We start from the raw sequence: 10,000 nt of genomic DNA on the forward strand, positions 1-10,000 counted from the left end.
ACTTCTTCAGGAGACCAAGTTCTGAGGTGTGGGAGACTCGCGGCTTGTCACGTGAGGGCTGCCCCACCGCGCCCACCTACCACACCTGCCTCTGTGAGTGTCGCACGCCTCCTTACTCCTGTCCCCGTGTCTCCTTAGCGCTATTTTGCTTTGTGGAGCTCAGTTTTTGTGTTTGATTACGTGTATGTTGGTAGTGGTGGACTGGTGGTGTGGATGGTAGTGGTGGTTGTGGTCGTAGAAAAAAATAAAGACCAGGAGTAGTAGTTTGTTGTAGTTGGTATGGTAGATGTAACAGTAGCGACAGTAGTAAGTTGTTGTAATAGCAAGTTGTAGTAGTAGTAGTAGTAGTAGTAGTAGTTGTTGTTGTTGTTGTTGTTGTTGTTGTTGTTGTTGTAGTAGTAGTAGTAGTAGTAGTAGTAGTAGTAGTAGTAGTAGTAGTAGTAATAGTAGTAGTAGTTAAATCAGTAGTAAACCTTTGAGAACAAGTAACCACAGACATCACAACTTATTTACACAACACACACACAAAAAGAAGACTGACGTATCAATAGACTGCATACCAACACTGACAAACACAGACGAATAAATGTATAAACTTCCTCGGATAAAGTAGTACAGAGCGCCAAAACTCCCTCAGCTGGTGGTGGCGGCAGCGAAGGAGGGGACGGCATGACAGGAGCAGAAGCTGGGTAGGGACAGGCAAGGAAGAGAACCATGTCACAGGTATACGCGTGAGAGCATTACTGGAGCGATATTAAAACTTTGCAAAATACTTGACGTAGAAGAAAATTTAAGCGTCCAATGAGGGAGGCCATAAGATGCAGCCAAAGAGCAGAGCCGGGAAGTTAAAGTTTCGTGATTTACAAGGTTAAAATATCTCAGGCCACTGTACGGTTTCTCCTTTCCCCCCCACTCTCCTTTGTTTCTCTTAGTATCGAGAGCTGCACATTTGTTCTTATAATGGCAATAGTGTAACGTATAAATTAAGTACGTTCATAGCACAAGGGTACGCACACACACACACACACACACACACACACACACACACACACACACACACACACACACACACACACACGAATTTTTTTTTTTTTTTTTTTACGTAGGGAAGAGGGCCAGCCAAGGGCAAAAAAAAGAGAGAAATACGGCATCATCTCCGCCTACTCTCACAATAGTAATAATAATAATGATAATAATAATAATAATAATAATAATAATAATAATAATAATAATAATAATAATAATAATAAATAATGAATAATGACGTTAATATTTTTTCATACAACGCTCGAAGTTCTATCACAATCACTAACCTAAGCACACATAACAATGAATAATAATGATAACAATAATAATACCTTTAATATGTCATGCAATATACAAACAGCATGGATAATTGCACCTACATTGCTTAGAGTCCAAAATACAATCAACACCATTCACTCCACGAACATCTAGGAGTATTTAACCTAACAACCACAACGACCACCACTATCATCACCACCACCGCCACCACCACTGCTACCACCATCACCAACATCACCACCACCACCACTACTACCACCACTACTACCACCATCACCACCACCACCACCACCACCACCACCACCACCACCTCCACCATTGGCTTCGTGAGAGATTGTGATAACATGGCTCGTCTTCTCAAACACTTCTCTGCTTCACCTCCACTATTTCAAAAGGCTTTATTTAAATTCACAACAGTTTTTAAGGTGTTTTTACAGTTCTACAGGCAGAGTAACAAGATTTCTCCATTATTAACTGTTGAAACACTATTGAAAACCCTGCTAATCATCTATGTGGCCTTGGAAAATAGTCATCGTGAGAGAGCAGAGCGTTTTTAAGCAAGTTTTTTTTTATTAATTCAGATACAGAGTGACAAGATTCCTACATTATTAACTGTTATAACACTCTCGAAAACCCGCTAATCATCTCTGTGCGTTGGAAAATAGTCATGGTGAGAGAGTAGAGCATTTTTAAGCAAGATTTTATGATTTCAGAGACAGAGTGACAAGCTTCCTACATTAGTAACTGTTGAGACACTCTTGAAAACATCGCCTTGGAAAATAGTTGTGGTGAGAGAGCCAAGCGTTTCTCAATAGACCCACGTACTATAGTTCTTCTGTGGCGTGCATTTCTTTCCCTCGCGCCTTCTTGCACCCTTCCCTCCCTTTAATGGCACCAATCGCGATCTGTGTAGTTTTCATTGTTCGCCAGCTGGTTTAATTCACAAGTTGGTCCTGCCTATCGCTCCGAACTGTCACTCTTGTGGAAGCCCTATTAGAAAAATATATATATTGATATTCATGCCTACATTCCTCATAATATAAACGTTTAGTTATTTCACTATGTGTCTGATTGAAAATGACATAAAAATATGCAAATATATTTTCCTAATGGTGCAAAGTATGGATGTACCAGTGTCCCATCAAAATATTTTTTGTAAGTCTAATAGTACATATATACCTTATCACAAAATTGTCAGAGTTTCTGCATAGGATAATGCTCCACTCAAAAAGCGTAGAGCAAATATCACTGAGTAGCATTTACAAAAAAAATCAATTTTCGGAGTCTGTGTAGAAATAACCTGGCCAACATTACCGAAACCGAATTTTCCTAACTGAATCACATCAAGCGAACTTGGTATGCCTTTTAATCTCAGAAAGTTTCTCAGAGTTGGCACTGTCCATTTTCTAAGTTCATCCTCACTAATATCCATAGTGTTATCCATAGTGAAGTCGTTGTGTAGCGAGTGTGGCGATGGCTCTTAACACGCTAGATTTGTTTACGTTTCGATAGAACAATCTCGGTGCATGTTAGACAATATCCTCTATACTGTTAATTTCTTAAGACTATTAATTGTTGTGATTTTCTGTATGAATATAATTCATATTGATTTTTATGGAAAGAAAAAGTCATTAAAACTACGCTTTACCTATTTATGATCTTTTCTATTTTTTGTCCCAGAAATAGAGATGGTAAAGAAGAGCGTTCTACATATATATAAATATTTCCCCTTTTTTAGCTTATATGCCACGAGTACATTCTTAGATAGATTATAACTATTTTATTAAACCATTTAATATTTACAAAACGTGCAGAAAAGTACGTTCCAGTTGCTGTGAAATAATTAACCCATCTGGCGGTTGAAGGCACCTACATAGCAGATCGTGATCGGTCCCATTATTCTGGTGGGTTTGGCTTTCGGGTCTGTGAAGTCGATCAGCGGCAGACGAGGCGTGTTGATCACCTGCGTGTTGTCTAATACTCTCCGCGGCGCTTCCTTCATTATAGCGGCGGGGTTTTGCAAGGCTGGTGGTAAATGGCTGGTGGAGCGCTGCAGTTATTTTCATTCTTTTGCCCGTATTCAGAAACGCCTTCCCGTCTCACTACGACAATTTTTCAAGGCTATAGAGACAACTAGCCGGGTTTTCAAGACAGTTTCTCCTTTTCATAAACTAAAATATTGCCAGTCTATCACCAGAACCATCAAAATACTCTTAAAAACACGAGTATCTTCAACTGGAGCCTCTGGAAATCAGTGGTGGTGAAAGAGCAAAGCGTTTCAGAATACGGTCTTTTCTTCGGAACTAATCTGCAGCAACGTTTTTTTCTTTACTTTTTCCTTTTTTCATAATATTCGGGTGAATTTTGCCTTTGAAGGTTGTGGGTCTTTTTTTTTATGGAGCTTTTCTTCCAGATTTTCGTTGCTAGCTTCCATTTTTTCTTTTTGTTTTGTTTTCTTTTTTTTTTATTATTATTCTATGTGCAGAAACACATAATATCAAACAGGTTACTTCACTGATCGCTTGACTGTAGTGTACAATAATTACCTTCATTTCTTCTCTTCTTCCACTCCACTGATTAACTCCTTCAGTACTGAAACGGAATTATTTTACCTTGAGTTTTGGGAGTGATTAGACGATCTTATTTACATTAGGAAGAGTCTATGGAAGTCAGAAGATAAATAGCCAGAGTCTTCACTATTTTAATCTCTACGTAAGTTTCTGAAGCTGTATAATGAGCAGAATGAATATGAAAACGCGTCATGGTACTGAAGGCGTTAAAATACACGTCAGTTCGTAATTCCTCTTCCCACTTCAATTATATCTTTGTCATAATGTTCAGCAGTTACTTATTCTTCCTTCTTTCATTCTATTTCCCAAGAATCATCTTCACCATCACCATTAACCATCACCATCACCATTAATTTCTAGAATTCCTCTGTGAGATAAAATAAAGAAATAAAAAAAAATCCTATAATCTTCTCCATTTATTGCTATCGACTCCTCGTTTATTCCTGGCTAGTCTAGAAACCTTTCATCCAATCTCTTCATCGCGTCCTCTGTTTATCCTGCCTTCTTTCCAGTTAAGATTATGAGTAAAGGACAGACTGAGCATATTTAATGCGAAAGAGGAAGACAGTTCAGTGTCATTGAAGAAGGGGGCATAGCTGTCTGGATGGTTGTGTCGAGTTGATAAATAGAGAAATTGAGTTTTTGAGGCATTGGAAACTACTAAGTTTTCTCTGCCCCAATAAGAAATCTTAGAAAGATCAGAAGTCAGGCGTTCTGCAGCGTCCCTGCGTGATCTGTTGACTTCCTGAAGGGTTGGGTGGTGATATGGGCCCTAATATGGGTACCACTATAAATAAAATTGCCTGCGCCACTGATGGGCGGAAGCTTAACAGCGCTTCTCACATATACTCTTCAAGTATGCCTACAGGTGCTATAGGCCATGACATTAAAAAAAATATAAAACATCCTCTTCTTTGATTCTTCTCTTTAATCCATAACGTTACAAGAATACGTGATGTCAGAAATTAAGTAGCACTCCCTTCCTATGTGTCTAGTCTTCCTCTCAATCTGAAATCCTCTGGTCTACTGGGAATCTAACATTTGCCAGGATCTGTAAGGAGATTGTCAGTGGATCAGAGGACTTAAGGTAGAGGGAACACGCGAAACAAAAAAGGAGAGTATAAGTTAGCCAGCTAAAAAAAAAAAGGCATGATGGAGCTGTGTTTTTTTGTTGCCCGCGTGGTATTCCTGATCATCCTGGTTTAGCTCCCTCCCGCGACACCCACTTTTCCTCCGTCGCTCAATACTTGTCAAGCACCACCCTGTCACCCATTAACCGCAACTCCCTATCAAGACCGCTACAGACGCCCCCGTAAACATCTCGCGCCGCGGCCTCCTGCTTCTCCTCCTCCTCCCACTCTTCCACCACCACTCACCACTCACCACGCTGCCGCCAACGCACACGAAGCTCAAAGGATATGAAAGAACACTTCAGACAAACTCTCTTATCAAGGAGACGCATGCTGTGCTTCTATAAATAATTCCTTTTATGTTTGAGGCCAGTAAGAAATCACTTTAATCACTTTATATATTACACCAATAAGAACGTTAACTGTTTCTTTTTATGTGTAAATAGTAAGATCATCAACGTTTGTAGAGAGTGAAGACAGCAAGAACTTCACTTTTTTAAATTTGAGGACAATAAGATAATAAGTTTTTAAGTGGAAACAGAAAGGCTTAAATCTTTCTATGTGGATACGATAAGACCACCATTTAAGAGATTCAGACAAACAGACAGACAGACAGACAGACAGACAGACAGACATATAGATAGATAGCCAGGCAGCCAGACAGACAGGACAATCCCCCAACATCTCCATTACAAATCACAAAATCACCATGAAATCTCTCTCTCTCTCTCTCTCTCTCTCTCTCTCTCTCTCTCTCTCTCTTTCACACCACAGAATCACACGACGCGCCAGCTAACCAACTCTACTACAACAGCTGCAACAAAACAACAAAACCACAACATCACGACTTGCCTTTCCGCCACCCATGAAACTTGTCCTCAAAAACACCCCCCGCTCAAACACACACACACACACACACACACACACACACACACGCACATTGGCTCAGAACACTCCACTAGAAGCAACTTTCCACGTGCACTTCGAGGCGTTCTCTCCCCTTCGCCAACTTCAAAATGTGGTGAGTTTTGCGGAAAATGATCACACACATTTAGTTTCGCCACATCAGCTGTCTCAGAGGACCACCACCACCACCACCACGGCTGCATCTACTCCTATCTCTTCCCTATCTGTCCTATCTAGGCAGCTTCTCGGCCTTCCTAAGGTTATGGTGATAGTAGTGGAAGTAATAGTGAAGGTACTAGGAAGAGTAGCGATCGTTTTCTGGTGAGTTTCTTGGGAGAGAGAGAGAGAGAGAGAGAGAGAGAGAGAGAGAGAGAGAGAGAGAGAGAGAGAGAGAGAGAGAGAGAGAGAGGTCTACATTTGACAAAGCAACCAATAGTGTTTCGTGGAATACAATGATTCCTGTTACTCGCTAAGGTAAGTCATAGATGGAACACTGTATCCATGAGAGGCTGTGTTTTCTGAGACCATATTCATCCTGGTTACTATTTGGTGATTTTATACAGCTTCAGAAACTTATGTGGGAGGTTAGAATAGTGGGAACTGTGGCCAGCAATCTTCTGACCTCCATAGACTCTTCCTAATGTTAACAAAATGATCTGATCTTGCACAAATCTCAAGGTAAAAATGTATCCCAGTATTGAAGGGGTTTTGAGTACATTCACGATCCGTTTCCAGTAGACTATACATCTGTAAGAACTAAATCAATTCCAGTCCTTCTTTCCTTCTTGTGGCTCGTCAATGTCTAGATCTAGTTTGTCTTATGCTGGGGAAAAAATGTACCCGTCACTTTGAAATTGGTTCCCTTCTCTAAACTCTCCAACCGAGTCACCTTTCGTCATTTCGTTCATCTATTTCAGAGTCGCCCAGTGCCATTATTACGGTCAGTATTTAGCGATGCACTGTGACGCTGGAAAAATGTGCTCGTGACTTTCAAATTGATTAATCTCTTTGAATTCTACAACAGAGTCGCCTTTTATCATTTCGTATATCTATTTCAGTCTGCCAATGCTGATATCACAGTCAGTATTTAGCGAAGCACTACGACTCTGGAAAAATGTATTCGTGACAATTTCTTTCAGAATTCATTAATCACTTCACGTTTCATTAGCTCGTGTATCTATTTCAAAGCCTTCATGTTATTATTACACTCAGTATTTAGCAGAGCAGAACGACGCTACTTTTCTCAGTCTCCATATCCCTTAGAAAACTACATCTTATCAGCAAAACAGCTTAAAAACACAGAAAAAAAAATTCCAACTACTCTTTTCGCAACATTTCTCACGCTTTCCACCCATCAGAACACGGCACATTTCGTCTCATTACATTTCTCAGTCTCCACATCCTTCAGAAAATTACATATCACTACTAAAACAGCTTAAAACACACAGAAAAATACCCCACGTACTCTCCTCGCTTCATTTCTCACATCTTTCACCCATCAGAACACTGCACATTTCGTCTCATTACATTTCTGAGTCTCCACATCCCTCAGAATGCAACATATTACCACCAAACACTTTAAAATACACAGAAACATATACTAACTACTCATCTTGCTACATTTCTCACGCCTTCCACCCATCAGAACACTGCACATTTTGTCTCATTCGGCACAAAAGACACGCAGGAAAAATGATCTCCACCATCCTCCTTTCCCCTCGCTCCTACTGTCCAGTGCATGACTCTTCCGCCCCAGTCACGGTGATGAGGCAGGAGCTCTAAACTTGAACCACTCGACGCTGCAAGAGACTCAGAAGGACCTGCTCTTGGGCCTCGAATACCTGACCTGGATCCCGCCTAACTCCACGGCTGGGTTCTCTGAGTGGCGTCCAGTTTTTTTCCTTTTCCAGTCAGTCAGTTCATCCTCTGAGTGGTCCACAAGGCAAGACACTCATTCATTCTATTCCCCAGCTAGCGTCACACACTTCCCTCACTCCGTACACGTGTTAGATTAGACATGGATGGGTCTGACTGACTAGCGAACGTAAAGATAATAAGTTGTGAGGAATACGTGACTCATGACTAAAGAGCTTATCCCCTTCAATACTTAGACACATTTTTACCTTGATTTTTTTGGTACGATTAAACGATTTTATTTACATTAGGAAAGGTCTATGGAGATCAGAAGATTAATGGCCACAGTCTTCACTATTTTAATCCCCAACATAAGTTTCTGAAGCTGTATGCAATCACCAAATAGTAACCAGAATGAATATGGAAACGCGTCATGGTACTCAAGAGCTTAAAGCGACTGTAATTCTCCACCCACGTTAAGCATTTACCTCACGTACATTTAGATAAGGATGGGTATGTATGGCTGGTGGAGGCGACGGGTATGAGGTGTACCAATGAGTGTTTCGTGATTAATTATAAAGAATACAATACGAAAGATTATCTAGGTCTTACTTCGTATTGATAAGATTGATAAGCACTGTAATGATATATTTTTACTCAACAGGGTTTAATTGAGATACATAATCATAGTCAATAATAAATCTTTTAAAAAATCATAGTGGACAGAGAGAGAGAGAGAGAGAGAGAGAGAGAGAGAGAGAGAGAGAGAGAGAGAGAGAGAGAGAGAGAGAGAGAGAGAGATTTAATACACTTCAAAGAAATATTATCACTTTTATTTTCTGTATCAAACTGAGAACACGAACCAGTCTCTCTCTTTCTGTGTGTGTCTGTGTGCGTGTTTGTGTGTGTGTGTGTGTGTGTGTGTGTGTGTGTGTGTGTGTGTGTGTGTGTGTGTGTGTGTGTGTGTGTGTGTGTGTGTGTAGAGCCGTTAAAGTGCCGAAATGATTCATGCACAACATCTGATCACTTAAGAGGACAAATGGCGCACGCAATCCATCCATTTCCTATAATGTGGCGAGCCAACGCTGGTCCCTTGGGTGTGGGGTGGGGGCGAAGGAAGGGGTTGAGGGGGGGCGAGCCTTTAGTGACGACTGCGAGGTGTTAGTAGTGATGGTGGTGGTGGTGGTAGTGATGGTGGTAGTAGGAGTAGGAGGAGGAGGAGGAATGGTGGTAGTAGTAGTAGTAGTAGTAGTAGTAGTAGTAGTAGTAGTAAGAAAGAAAGAAAAAGAGAGAAAGGAAGAAAGAAAGGAAGGAAGAAGGGAAAGGAAAAGGAGGGATTTTACGGTGTTCCTTTTCTTATCATCATCACTTCCTCTTCAATATTCGCACTTACACTGAACAGAACACACACACACACACACACACACACACACACACACACACACACACACACACACACACACACACACACACCTGTCGTACCCCACACCTGAGCGAGACACACGATATCCTCTCACCTTCATCCTTCACTCTCTCTTGCGCTCCATTAACTTCTCCCATTTCCCGTGGCTCCCTTCCCTCCCCATGACTCTCCTTCCCGCTTCCCGCCTCCTTCCTCGCCCCGCTGCTCGTCCTCCTGGCCCTCGCTACTTCCACTAATCAAGTCTGCCCTGTACCGCCTCTCCTCAGGGCATACACGCAGGCAGCTCTAACTGGCTCTTTCTAGGTCAAAAGAGGTCAGGGTGAGGTCGAGAAGGTGAAGTGAGCCTCAGCGTTTTTTAAAGTTGTTATGGACATTTTACGGTGATTTTTGAGTGCCAAGTGAAGTGTTTTTTTATGTAAGAGAGAAGAACTGGCCAAGGGCAACAAAAATATAGAGAAAAAAGGCTCACACAGTTGTCAGTCTCCATACATAGCCGGTAGAATTAGTCAAAGGACAGGGATAAATGTTTTGAAACCTCCCTCTTGAATGAAGTCAATAAAGTTAGTATATAGTTAGTGTATATAAGAGTTGTATTTTAGTGATCTATCGGTATTTTGAGAAGCGAGGGCCGTATTAACAAAGATTCTTAAAGTTTGTCTTAGACTTGTGCTTATCTCTTAAGAATTATCACATCAGAAGTGGTATTAACAAAGACAGGCGGAAAAAATTCATTACAGAGCCATCATTCCTGCTGCTATTTCATCCCTGCGGCCTCACACAGTAATTGGGCGAGGCAGGAATGGAATAACATG

The 10,000-nt window shown here is 41.1% G+C and overlaps 1 protein-coding gene across 1 annotated transcript in view; it reads left to right on the forward strand.

The window, feature by feature from the left end:
• Positions 1-10,000, forward strand: part of LOC123505475 (carbohydrate sulfotransferase 1-like) — a 43,683-nt gene that overhangs the window by 563 nt on the left and 33,120 nt on the right. Inside the window, exon 1 of the mRNA XM_045256814.1 lies at positions 1-93. This exon is cut by the window's left edge and continues 563 nt beyond it. The gene's annotated coding sequence lies outside the window, so the exon portion shown is untranslated. The remainder of the gene's footprint in view (positions 94-10,000) is intronic.

Source organism: Portunus trituberculatus, chromosome 18 (assembly GCF_017591435.1).
Source record: "Portunus trituberculatus isolate SZX2019 chromosome 18, ASM1759143v1, whole genome shotgun sequence".
NCBI classification, from domain to species: Eukaryota; Metazoa; Arthropoda; class Malacostraca; order Decapoda; family Portunidae; genus Portunus; species Portunus trituberculatus.